Source organism: Chinchilla lanigera, unplaced genomic scaffold (assembly GCF_000276665.1).
Source record: "Chinchilla lanigera isolate Chin_1 unplaced genomic scaffold, ChiLan1.0 scaffold00014, whole genome shotgun sequence".
In the NCBI taxonomy this organism is placed as follows: domain Eukaryota; kingdom Metazoa; phylum Chordata; class Mammalia; order Rodentia; family Chinchillidae; genus Chinchilla; species Chinchilla lanigera.
The window spans coordinates 29717156-29729672 of NW_004955415.1; the positions used below are offsets into that span (position 1 = coordinate 29717156).

Here is a 12517-nt window from a genome sequence, read left to right on the forward strand (position 1 = left end):
AAAATTATTTAAGAGAAAATACTTTTCTGGGGTTTTTTTCTGTTTTGGCTGAATTTATATGTCTCATTTCCAAGCAACTTTTCAATATTACTGAATTCAGATGTTCCTACTCTGCACAGACCTCCTCCGCCTCTCCCTCACTGCTGCCCTGAGTGGGTGCTACCCTGTCTCTCCTGCCTCGCGCAGCTCCAGGACTACTTCCTCCTATGAAGTACCGGCCAAGTCCACATTAGCAACTTCAGCTCCCATTACTCTGCGAAGGCCGAGCTGGTGTTTGAATCACCAGCAAGTTTCAGCTTTTCACAGCATAAAGCCGAGCTCCCCTAAGCCCTGCTGTGACTACACTGCTTTCTGCACCGGGGAGGAAATGATCTTTTAAAAGGTTTAATAAGCAGAAGGGAAAACAGTCTCCTCTGGCCTTTCCAGGGGACCAGGGGCATGTCCCCAAACGCCTGCCGTCTCTCGACCTTCCAAGACTTGCTGATTGTGCCAGAGAAGGAAATACACCTATAATTGCTCATCCGGGTAATATTTAAGTTAAAGACTGGATTTCAAGCTCAATTTAAGCACCACATTTGGACGGTTTTAAGAAGAAAAATTTGCCTGTGAAAATGCTGTTTTTCTTACAGAGAGACCCATAAACACGATTTGACAACTTCTGCAATGGATTGAAAGTGGGTGTATATTTCTGAATGAAGACGCTTGGGGTTAGGGTGAGTAAACGAAGCAAGTCTGTTCATCTCAGATACATCTGAACTCGCGTTATTGTGCATTGAAATTCTTTTTTATTCTTTGTTTCTGTTTAGACATCATTTTATTCCCCCTAATGCCGCAGAACAATAATGGCAAAATATGAACCAATGGTCCTGGAAATTTCATACACAGCAGTCAGAAGTTTATAAAGTAGATGGTTCTGAAGGATTATGTTAGTCCGCCAAGTCATTTAAGGCAACGATGAGCAACATGAGGGTGTCTCCAACTCCAGCTCGTTCTGAAGGGCTTGTCCCTGAGCACATTTCTCAATTCCCCCTCTTTGAGACTGCCAGCCACATCCTTAATATTTTTCTCACTGGGAGGAAAGCTCATAATTTCCAGATCCACACACAGACAGCAGAACATTTATAAGAAATTCAGCCATGCAGGTGGCAGCTGGGATGTGTCAGAGTGTGGAGATTTTCCTTTTCGTATGGGAAAATATACATGGCATAAAATTGACCATTTTAACCATCTTTAAATATTCCGTTCAAGGGCAGAAAACACATTCACCTTGTCAGGCAACCACTGCATACTCGTTCCAGGGTGTGTTCATCTTCCCAAGCCGAAGCTCTGTAGCCAGCGGACAAGAGCTCCCACCTTTCCCTCCTGCAAGCCCGGGCAGCCACCGTTGACTTTCTGTCTCTGAACTGGACGAGTCAGGTGCCCCACAGGAGCAGCACCATATGGTAGCTGCTCTTTTGCGGCTGGCTTCTGTCACTCAACCCAACATCCTGGATGTTCATCCATGCTGTACCGCATGTCAGAATCTTTTTTCTTGTTATTGACTATTACGCATACCACATTTTGTTTCATCGTTCATCTGTCAGTAGAGACCTGGGTTGCTGCTGGAGTAGGTAGAAGTAAGGATAGGTAGACAGGAGAGTAGAAAACTGGAATCCTAAGGTACAACGATCACAGTGAGCCCGGGGCTCCTCTCCATCCCCGCTTTCCTCCCTCGGTGTACCGCCAGGGCTCAGCTCAGCCAGGTCATGTGCTAGCTTGCTGCTTAACCAGAAAACAACAAAGCCAGATTGGCTGACACTCAAATCCCTGGAGACTGAGACATGGACTCAGACCAGGGGGGATTTGCAGTAGAGGCTGGGCCTGCAGATGCTGCTGAAAAGCAGAAGGGGAACAGAGCATGGTGTCTCTCCTTTCGCTTTGTGTCTGTCTCCCTTAGGACCTTAAAACTCCGGGTCAGGGCCCTCCTGAACTGCACACACAGGCTCGTGGTGCACACAGGTATGTTTGTCACTCAGGGAGCATCTGTTACAGTGAATGAGCCTTACATTTACCCAAGCTATATCGCTGCCACCCCCCCAAGACCAAGGACACCAAGTTGAGAGCAGCTGAAGTAATTCTCAGGGCTTGCTGGGATATCCAGTTGCCAGATTTTCACAGCATCCACTTCTGCATCCCTGGAGGAATGAGCAGAACTCTCCAAACCCATAACCACATGGGTTTCAGTGAGACTCCCTCTCCCATCACCTCATGGGAACCCAGATGTCCCTGCGGCCCCAAGGGTTGCTTTGGGACAAGGACACTGGGCCTGAGATCAAGACCAGCCCTCCTTGGCCTATCCATGCAGATGGGCCTTCTCCTTCCATGAGCAGCCAGGCTGGCACTCTGTGTGGAATTAGTCCTGCAGGCCCTCGCTGGACTTTTTCCTGTCCTCCTGCCTCTAACTCTGCCTGGTGAACCTATCTCTGCCTCACTCGAGGCGTCCCCAAGTCCCTTTTCTGCGATGAGTCAAGAAGCCACAGGGAGGCAAGCCGGGGCCCCTTTCCTCTTGCAGGGACTCCTGGGCCCTACATAGTAACACCTCTACTTTCGGACCATTGCAGATGAGGAGGCTGCGCCTGCAAGTGTATACGGATGGGTTTGAGTTTTTGCTTTGGATTCCTTTAGGTATAGACCGAGAAGTACAGCTGCTGGGTGGGATGGTAGTTTTATGTTGAATTATTGAGGAAACACACTGTACCATTTTCCTCAGAATGCTCACCATTGTGCTCTTCCTACCAGCAACGACAGCTTTATTTTATTTTATTTCATTTTTTGAGGCTTCTGATTTCTCCACATCTTCACCAAACTCTTGAGATTTTTCTCAGTTTCTTTCAAAGCACAACACCTTCCTCACGGGTATGAGACGCTATCTTGAGGATCTGACTTGCATTTCCAGAGGCTGGTGAGACCAGTGTCCTCCCAAGTCTTCACTGCCACTTACCCTTCTCTTTAGGGGTAGAGGCCTATCCGACTCCTCTGACAATTTTAAATGGGGTTTCTTGTAGCTGTTTCTGTGTTGGTCAAAATTAGACTCATAGTTTAATGGCAGTTACTGTTACCTTAATAACTTAAAGCAGATAAGTCATGTTCTAATTCATTATTGAAATAAGCACACAATAAGTAGAAAACATTGTGGTCAGTCATGGAGGGTTTATTTTTCATGTAGATCATTCTGTATAAGTCATGTACTTCTATATTTAGCGAAATTCTCCTCTTTCCCACTATTTCTTTTGGACCCTCACAATTAGCTAAAAAGTGCAGAGAAGTGTTTTCTGTGGCATTTCTCCTCTCTTTGCTTCCCCACCTTCTGTTCGCTGGTTTCTCATTCTGGGAAGTAGCAATTTCCCCTGCTTGTCTTGGAGATGCACCCACAGCCTGGCATGATCACCCCGTGAGCATCGTCCACAGGCTCTGCCCAGTGTCCCACCCCCCAGCCTAGCTCAGGGTTCTTAACAGCCCTTATGTGGCCGTGGCCTCATGCCACACACTGCCCTCAGCATTTTAAACACAGCTAGTTCTTGTAACAGACCTGTGTATTCTATTTTATCCCCACTTACAAATATGAAAACTGAGGCACAAAAGAAATAAGTAACTTCCTTGGAGTCATGCAGCTGTGAAGTGTGGAAGCCAGAGAGAGCCCAGCTGCCCCCTTTTCCTAAGCACCACCTTTATGGCTTGGGACACAGGTCAGAGCCCCTTCCTTGTCCCAGTGACCCTAGCTCCTTCTCCCTCCCTGCCTCAACATTCTCAAATGCTCCTCGCTTTAACATGAGTGATATAGAGGGTTTACTTTCACCTGGCAGGGAATGTAATATGGTGCATTTCTGTAGAAAACAGGTTTGTAGCACCTCAAAAACTAAACCACAAAATTACCATATTGTCCAACTGTGCCTCTTTAGGGAATGTATGTAGGAAAACTGAATGCAAAGACTCAAACAGATACTTCTACACCCATGCTCATGGCAGAACTATTCAGAATAGCCAAAAAGTGGGAGCAACACAGACCTCCTCATCTAACAATGTATTCTCAGGCTGGACCAGGAAGGGTGGCCTTCGAGTACCACTGTGTCATCTCTTGGCTTCGTCCTTTATTTGCTTCCCTTCCTCTTCTTGTATTCTGGATGGATGGATGACTCCTCAGCAAGGAGGGGAGTGTAGAGTAGAGTTCATCTTCCAGCTACAGTACCCTGCTATGGTACTCCCTGCTATAGTACTCTTGTTCCCATGAGATAGGTGTCACAGCAAAAAACCAAGAAGGCACCTGTCTGTGTCCCCAGACCATGGCCAACTAAGCTCCCATGTATCTTGTTTCTAGGGAGAAGACAGTGAGAAAAAAAAGGAGATGGATCTGTGAGTAATTTTTTTGTGTGTGAGCAGTACTGAAGATTGAACCCAGGACCTTTTCACTGTGCTATATCCCCGGCCCCTTTAAATTTATTTATTTATTTACTTACTTACTTATTTTGAAACAGGGTCTCAGTAAGTCACTAAATTGTCCAGGCTGGACTCAAACTCATGATCCTCCTGCCTCAGCCTCACTGAGTGCTGGGATTTCAGGTGTGCATACCACACCAGCTGGTGTGGAGAATATTAAAGTCTGTTTGTACTAGCACTGGACAACTTCTGCCGCTACTTCTTCCAGCTGATCTGTGAGATTCTCTGGAACCATTGTGTCCAACGGCTGACCTCTTTAGCCTAGGATTTCCTGGATTGAAAGGCTTTGCAAAGTGCCAAGGAGGGAACTCTAATGTTTTTGTCAGCCCTATCCTTGAACAGAGTTGTCGGCAAGAAGCTCCAGCTCTACATGATGGACAGGCTGCTAAGGGAGCAGCTTCAGGCAGACGGGAAGACTGGCCCTGGGAGTGGCACCACACAAGAAGCCTGCTCTGACAGACACAGGGAAGAGACAAGGGAGGAAGGAAGGGAAGGGCTTGAAAGTGAGAGGGAACGAGAGCCAGGGACACAGTGGTGAGAGCTGCAGGAGGGACTGGAAGGCAGCTATCATTTTCCAGATAGAGAAACTGAGGCGCAGGGACAGAGCATGAGAGTCACTGAGCATGTGACAGAAACAGCATGTGACAACAAGGCTGTGTTTATGTTCCATGGTCCAGGAAGCCTCTAGCACTGCTGTGCTCCCCTGGCACCCTGTGGCTGGCTCTGCGAGGGAGGACGCAGGTGTCACGGTTTGCAGACTGAACTGAATTTTCAGAAAGCCTGGAGACTTAGTTAAAATTTTAGAACTGATACTGAAATCAGGGAATATTGCTAAATATAAGACCAGTAGACCAAAATTCAATAACTTTTCAAGCATAAGCAATAATTATTCAAAACCATAATGAAAAAGTATATGATGCACATATGCAAGAAATAGCAATTTAAGGAGTGAATATACAAAAGTGACGCATAAGCACCACAAAATGTACTTAATGAGTACAGAATCTCAGTAATTGGAAGGTATATCATGTGGTACAATGAACAGTAGAATGTCAGGTAATGTCCATTTTTACCTAAAAAATACAATAATTTAAAACCTCTAATCAGAATCTTGATGACATTTCATTTGAAAGTATCAGAGAATTTTCTGGAAAAAATATTGGCAAAAATAGAACTTACAAGACAAGTGCTGGGTGTAGCTGCTCCTAGCAAAGCAAAGAAAGTCAGACCCCCGAGAGCAACAGTAATGACTGCCCACAGCTGACCGGCAGCAAACACATCCTTGTCCTGGTGACAGGAGCAGCATCCCGATTTCCTTCTCTAACCACCTTTTGCAGAAGGGGCCATCGCTACTCTTTTTGGTAGAAGTTGGGGTGCCTTGGCTCCTTGACGCGGCCACACAGCTCAGTGGCAAATATGACCATAATGCTGTCTATTCCCAGAGCCCACCTGCATGCCCCCTGTGCCATGGGCTACAGAAAGCCGAGCCGGGCACCATCAGTGTGAGATCAATGCCAGACACACAGCTGGGAGCAGAGCCCTGCTGTGCTATGCGTGCATAAAAGCAGCCCCGCTTACCAAGAAATGCAGCGCTAGTCATACAGTGCTCACCTGTTTTGGCGAGACAACAAAGCGGCCTTACATCATGGTACTTGCTAAATAAAATTCCACATGGATTGATCAGTAAGTGGAAAAAGTTAAAACTAAAATTTAAAAAATTACAGTACAGAAAAATACCAGAAAGTCTGTTCTCGTGCCAGTAGCAGGCTTTCTAAATAGAAGTAGCAAGAGGAAAATCACAGGAAGCTCAAATGACCTGAAATGTCAGAAGCAACCAAATTAAAAGGTCACACATTGGTGAGAATTGCAATGAAATAAACATGCTCCGTGTAGAACCCGCTCGGTTTTGAGAAAGAGCTTAAAATGTGTATCCTGCAGATCAAAAACACTTGTCCTGTGATCCCCTAATTTTTCTGCAAGAAGAATCATTCCAAGAAAAACTATGAACAGTGAAGCCAAAGATGAAAGTGATCTTTATAATAGAAAAGAAGAAATCCAGCGAGTAAGTCTACCTACAAGAACTTACTTAATAGGGGAGGGCTTGGCTAATTCTCCTGCATTTTTGACTTGCCGTCAACATTAGCACGGTACTTCCAACTAACACTTAGGATAATTGAAGCTCTTGAGGCAAAAGTGTAAAGAAAAATAATTGTCAGAACATGCAATCAGCCTTTATTAATGGTCATAGAAGGGGGTGGACCAACTTTTACATTTTCTATTTCTGCAATGCTTTATTTTTGTCTAATCAAAATAAATCACTTATAATTAGAAAAAGAGGAAAAATAAAAACAAGAAGTAGATTCAAAATTGTATACATGATATGATTATGATTTGTTGACATATCTGTGCAGAAAAATAAATATATAGAAAATATTGTAGTCAGTATCTGAAGGGCTGAGTTATAAGCAAGTTCCGATTTTGTTCTAACAAGTTCCTATTTCTATTTTTTACATAATTCTTTATACTTTCCAAAGTCTAACCTGTCCTCTCATTTTTCTAATATGAAAAACCAAACAATGTGCTAATGTAAATACAGAGCTTAAAATAGTTCAGCTTCCAGGCTGCAGACAAGCAGATTTTTTTGTTGTTTTTTTGACTGCAAGTGTGGACAAGCCATTCACGTACTGTCTCTGCTGAAGTGACCCAGAGGATGTTTTGCTGCAGCTGGAAGGCATCGTTTAAGCGTCCAGACTTAGGTGGTGTCCCGTGAGTCAGGGAGAGGGGCTCTCTCACCGTGTGCTGTAGGGTAGGAGGTGAGTGGCTGAGGCTGGGTGGAAACAGCAGAGATCGGCTGTGGTTGTCAGGGTTGCCAGGCCCTGCCTGCGTTCTCTGGTTCTGGGACAATCTGGTAAGACTTGGTGCAAGCCCAAGCTTCTGGACGGAGAGTGGGGAGATTTCTCCTCCTCTGCACTAGGGAAAGGGGAGACGCTGGTCCACATCCGATTAGAGGTAAGAAAGGGTTCCAGCGTCAACAGCATGCGTAGCATTCTGCTGAAAATTTTAATATCGATGGCTGCATTTGCAAACACAGTTTGTTACCACTCACTACCACAGTTTCACTTGATCAGGGCTGAAGACTGTCAGAGGGAAACGAGGGAGGCTTTGAATTCCGTAACCAGCGAATGCAGTGAAAACTGTGGTCATCGTTGGGCAAGGGACGGGAATTTCAATTTCCTCAGCACTTGTCTCTCAGCATATCAAAAATCCCTTTTCTTGCAGAACATGTTTTCATATCTCCTCACACCCTGGACTTTTTTACTGACTTTTCTTTTCACGCTGCGGTAACTCATGTCTTACGTGCCTTTTTTTAGCCCGCTGTGTGGCTGACAAACCTCAGAGTCCGTAGGTGGTCGTGGAACGGTGCCCCAACACGGGAAGGAAAGTAGGTGTGGAGCTGACAGGTCTCAGGACAGGATCTTTCAGCACCAGACTCGGAGCTTCCAGCCTGCAGAACACACTCGAGCCCGCCGCCCTTGCTGTGCCCCTGGGGGTGGGTAGCACCTGCGTCCTAGAAGGTGGGCTCCCCTGCCAGGGCGCCCACTTGGCAGCCAATGCAAGGCCAAATGTTTCCAAACATAACCTTCCATGAGCAGATCAGTTATGTCCTGTCTACGCAGTGGTGCAATTGGCAGCCTGTCTCTGCAGACCTGGGCTGATACACCGCTGGGGCCCACGGGCGGTCTGGCTCAGCCGGCCCGCACATCTGGTTGGGCTTCCAACATCTGTGCACATTCATTCCCAGCTTCACTAGCACCTGAGGAAGGAGCTGTTCGCCTGGGATTGCTCATTAGTTGACAAAACAAATGTTTTGTTTTCTACTGTAAGCTGGGACCCAATTCCAAACTAGGGTTATATATTTTAAAATCTACTTCCATGCACTTGAGTATTCTCTTCTACATGATTCAGAGTGGAAAGAGGGCTGTCTAGAACCCCAGCAGCTGGAGGAGAGAGGCCAGTGCTCTGAGCGAGGGAGATAAAAGACTGAAGACCAAATTATTTGGGCAAAATGTTTTCCCCAATAGGTACAGTACTTTAGGCAATTTTACCCTTCATAAATCCTTTAAGTGTGTCTGCAGAGTGAGATAAAAAGCATAGGCCTTTCTCCCAGGGAAGACGCAGGAACCATGAACAGGGGAGGTGTGGAAAACCCCCGCTTTGGCCAGCTAAGAACAGCCATCCTCCTGGGCTTAGGTTTTGGAGGCTCTCTGGGCGTTATGGCTGTAGAGAGCTTTTAAGTACTACACATCCAGGGGGTCCTCAGGCTCAGTGAAACACCAGTGTCCATTGTTTGGAGCTGCACTGGTGACCCCAGTGGGCGCTGGCAAAGTCTGAGAAGGAGGGTGCTGTTCAGCTTTCAGGTGTTCCATCCCCTGGGTATAGGGACCTGTGTCCCCCGTCACACATTCTGGGTGCTCCACCAATCCCACCACCTTCCTGCTGCATCGTACAGCCCCAAGGGTTAGCTCAGGCCCCCTTCGGCAGATGCTTTGGCTCTGGAGGCAGCTCTGCGAGTCCTCCTCCACCCCTCCTAGCCCTAATGTTCCATCTGGGGCAGGACTGTGTGCTTTTTCTCATGTTCTTCACTTTCCTCTGCATTTTTAGGTGTGGATTAGGACCCACGTTTTGGTCGAGTGAGTAGATGAATTAATAAATAAATATAAGTATTCATCTGGCCATTGCAAGCTAGGACGATTACAGATGCTGATAATGTACTATGTATTTCAAAAAGCTATAAGAAAGGATGTGACTGTCTTCACCACAAAGAAATGACAGACTTTTGAGGAAGTAGACATGTTACCCTGACTTGAACTTGACAGGAGGTATGCATGTGTGGATCACGTAGTACCTCAAACCTACATCCCTGATAAATGTGTGCAATTTGTGTGGTTTTATGTCACAATTAAAATAAATTTGAACTTAAAGAGTATCCGCCTTACTTATCATCAGTTTAGCCTCACCCAGTATGTGTTCTATCAGTCAGTGCCTGGGATCTCTTGGTGGGGGACATTGTCAAAAACCAGAGCCCTCAGGCCAGGGTAACATCTCCTTGAGGACATGCTGGCCAGCTCTCCGGCTCACTTGTAGCAGAAGTGTTCCTCTCCTACTCTTTGCTGTTCTTTTCTAACACACACTGGCTTTACTCTTGCCCATGGGAGGCTTTTGATCGCGGAAGGAAAATGGTTGAAACGGATCCGGCTTCTGCGACCTCAGTGCTGGAAGGGCAGTGCGTCTTAAGCACAAGTGCTCTGCTGCAGGGCTGCCTGAGACGTCTGTGTTGACCAGACTGGCTTTGGAGCAGGGAACAGTTAGGCAGAGAGTCTCAAACTTAATGTAAACATAGCTTGATGTGGGGAAAAAAATTAACTCACACCAGGGACCAAAGCGTGGTCTCTGACTGTCTGTAAAACCTGCTCCTCAGTATCTGCACTCCAAGTTCCTCCCTCCTCAGCTGGAGTTAGTTTGGAGGACCGCACTGAAAAAGTGTTAAAGATTTGCTCTAAAATAGTCAGTCAACAGGTATTTCTATGTTCTTCATGAGAGCCCAGGACTGTACACTTCAGTTTTATTTTTCTAGAATGAAAAAACAAAGTGAAATCTACAGAACTGATTGCCAGGTTGCAGCAAAGTACACAGGCTGGTATGCAATTTCTCCCTGGCACCTTCTCCTCTAGCAGGATTCTCTGCAGAGCAGCACTGTGACGCTATTCCCCAGGGACTGTCTTTGGCACTCGAGTCTCATTTGAGAAGGTGCATTAAAGCAGGCTGCTAATTTAGCAAAATCCTTTCCAAAGCTCTCAGCCCAGAACGGCTGTATAAAGCCCAGAGAAAAGGCAAAGATTTGCCCGGCCATGGAGCTGAGGTTTGAAATCCTAGAACACTGTTTTTGAGCGGACCTAGCAGCCAACAGATTTCCTGAGAGCAAATGCCACAAGTTCTGAGATGCAGGAGGAGAATCCTCTTACCATTTGTTTAGCTCCCTCTTGTCTCCGATAAGGAAAAATCACCTCACGTCCTGAAAGAACTCCTCGATGTTATTTCAGCTCTTAGAACTTGTCTCAGAACAGCTTCTCCACGAAATTCCAAGGGAGGGAAGAATTCTCTTCCTAAAGCAAACTGCTGGTCTGGAGGTATCATAGAGACCCACACATCCTCCTCTTGTGTCCTGGTTTTGTGGCAGAACCTGAGACCCTACCCAGCCTCACCTGCCCAGCTCTCTGGGGGCTGAGGTTGCACAAGCTTCTACCCTGACTACAGACAGCTTCCAGGTTGATTTCTGCTTTAAATCCTTCTAGATAAAAGGGGTGGAGGAAGTTCCAAAATTTGACGAGGTATTACATAAAAGGCACTTAACTTCTAAGAAAATCTATCAGTTATAACTGAGTAGATCACTACAAAAATGACATAACTTGAAAATTGAATGACCACTGTTGACATTTTAACAAAATATACAGACATGTAGTGTATATACAATTTATAATATAAGTCATTGAGGTTCATAATACTTGCTATTTCCATACATTTTACATGGAACAACTCTTAAAGGCTTGGTGCTTCCTCCTGTAACACAGAAGGCCCTCAGAACAATGCTCACAACTTCGGAGCTGAAGGCAACAAGGTGTGTCTAGTAGCTTTGTCTTAGTCCTTGTCTGATAGTAGCTTTTCTTATCCAACAGTAATGTGAGGTTATCTCAAAGTCTAGGCACAGTTTTCTTTTTAATGCATGCTTTATGTCAATGCTTAGGTAGTTCGTTTTTCTTTGTTTCTCTTCTTCCAGCCCTGAGGACCCAACCCATGCTGGGCAAGCTCTCTACCACGGAGCTGAATGCCAGCCCTAGCGTCTTTGCTGCCTGACTATCAATGGCGACAGCACCACCACAACACAAGAGGCTCCGGGACAGCATTTGCATGATCAGTTTAATTTTCATGTAAGCTGTGCTTCTCAGAATGCAGACTACGATCAAAGTCATTGCTGGCTGATCTCTCCTGCTCAGGGCGCAGTACCCTGTTCCCCACCAAAGGGGCGGGGGCATCAAGCATATGCTCAGTGCTGGTTAAACAGACTCCTCCACGGCCCTGTACAGAGCTTAGAGTGCGTATTCACTACCTTTTAACTTTCCAGGCAAAAGTAGTTTAAAAATAGTATCAAATGTTCCCAAATTACAAAGAAAATATTTTATTTGTTTGAGAGAAGCAAAAGACTTGACATCTTTAAAATTCCTCCAGGAATTTATATTTTTGGAAAACCATTGACTTCTATATTTTTTATAATATATACATTTATGCAGCTCCTGAATTGTGCTAAGACTGAATATCTGTGATGCAGGTACACATTTTAGGGTTCTCACTATTCACTGGCTTTAAAGGCAACATGATTTTTGGAGACACACATACTACAAGAAAAGCACTTTTGAAGTTTATTCTGTTTAGATATAATTAATACATGAATTTTAAAATGTAAAGAAAAAAAGAGTGAAATATCTACTGCACACATCAAATTTAGGGTTAACGTAATTTTTGTAGCAAAGCTATTTTGTGGGTTTGGCTTCCAAAGCTATATTTCAAATTCTGTTTCTTTTCCCAGCTCCAAAGCCTGACTTTTGACTCAGTTACAGATGAGTCCCAGGGAAGCAAGGCTCGGTAGTGTGCCCAAGAGTGAAAGTTTACCATCCACGGAAAGCTACTTAGCACCATTAGTAACCTTGAACACGGGATGGAACGTGAGAAGTGCCTGCTTTTACGGCTCATTAGTAAAAGAACATTCAAAACTGAAAGTGCAGTGGTGATTTTGAATAGTAATGAATTTGATTAAAATGTAGAGTACTTGGGGGGTTGAGATTTTTTTCTGCTAAGTTTCAAAAAAAAAATCCTGAAATAAAATGTTTTTCTCTTTTTTCCCCTTTCCTTTCCTTTCCTTTCCTTTCCTTTCCTTTCCTTTCCTTTCCTTTCCTTTCCTTTCCTTTCCTTTCCTTTCCTTTCCTTTCCT

The 12517-nt window shown here is 45.2% G+C and overlaps 1 long non-coding RNA gene across 1 annotated transcript; it reads left to right on the forward strand.

The window, feature by feature from the left end:
• Positions 1-221: 221 nt before the first annotated feature.
• LOC102025352 lies at positions 222-12397 on the forward strand. The gene is made up of 3 exons (XR_260323.2): positions 222-525; positions 630-713; positions 11309-12397. It is a non-coding gene; the product is annotated as an uncharacterized LOC102025352 (long non-coding RNA).
• The last annotated feature ends 120 nt before the right edge of the window (positions 12398-12517 follow it).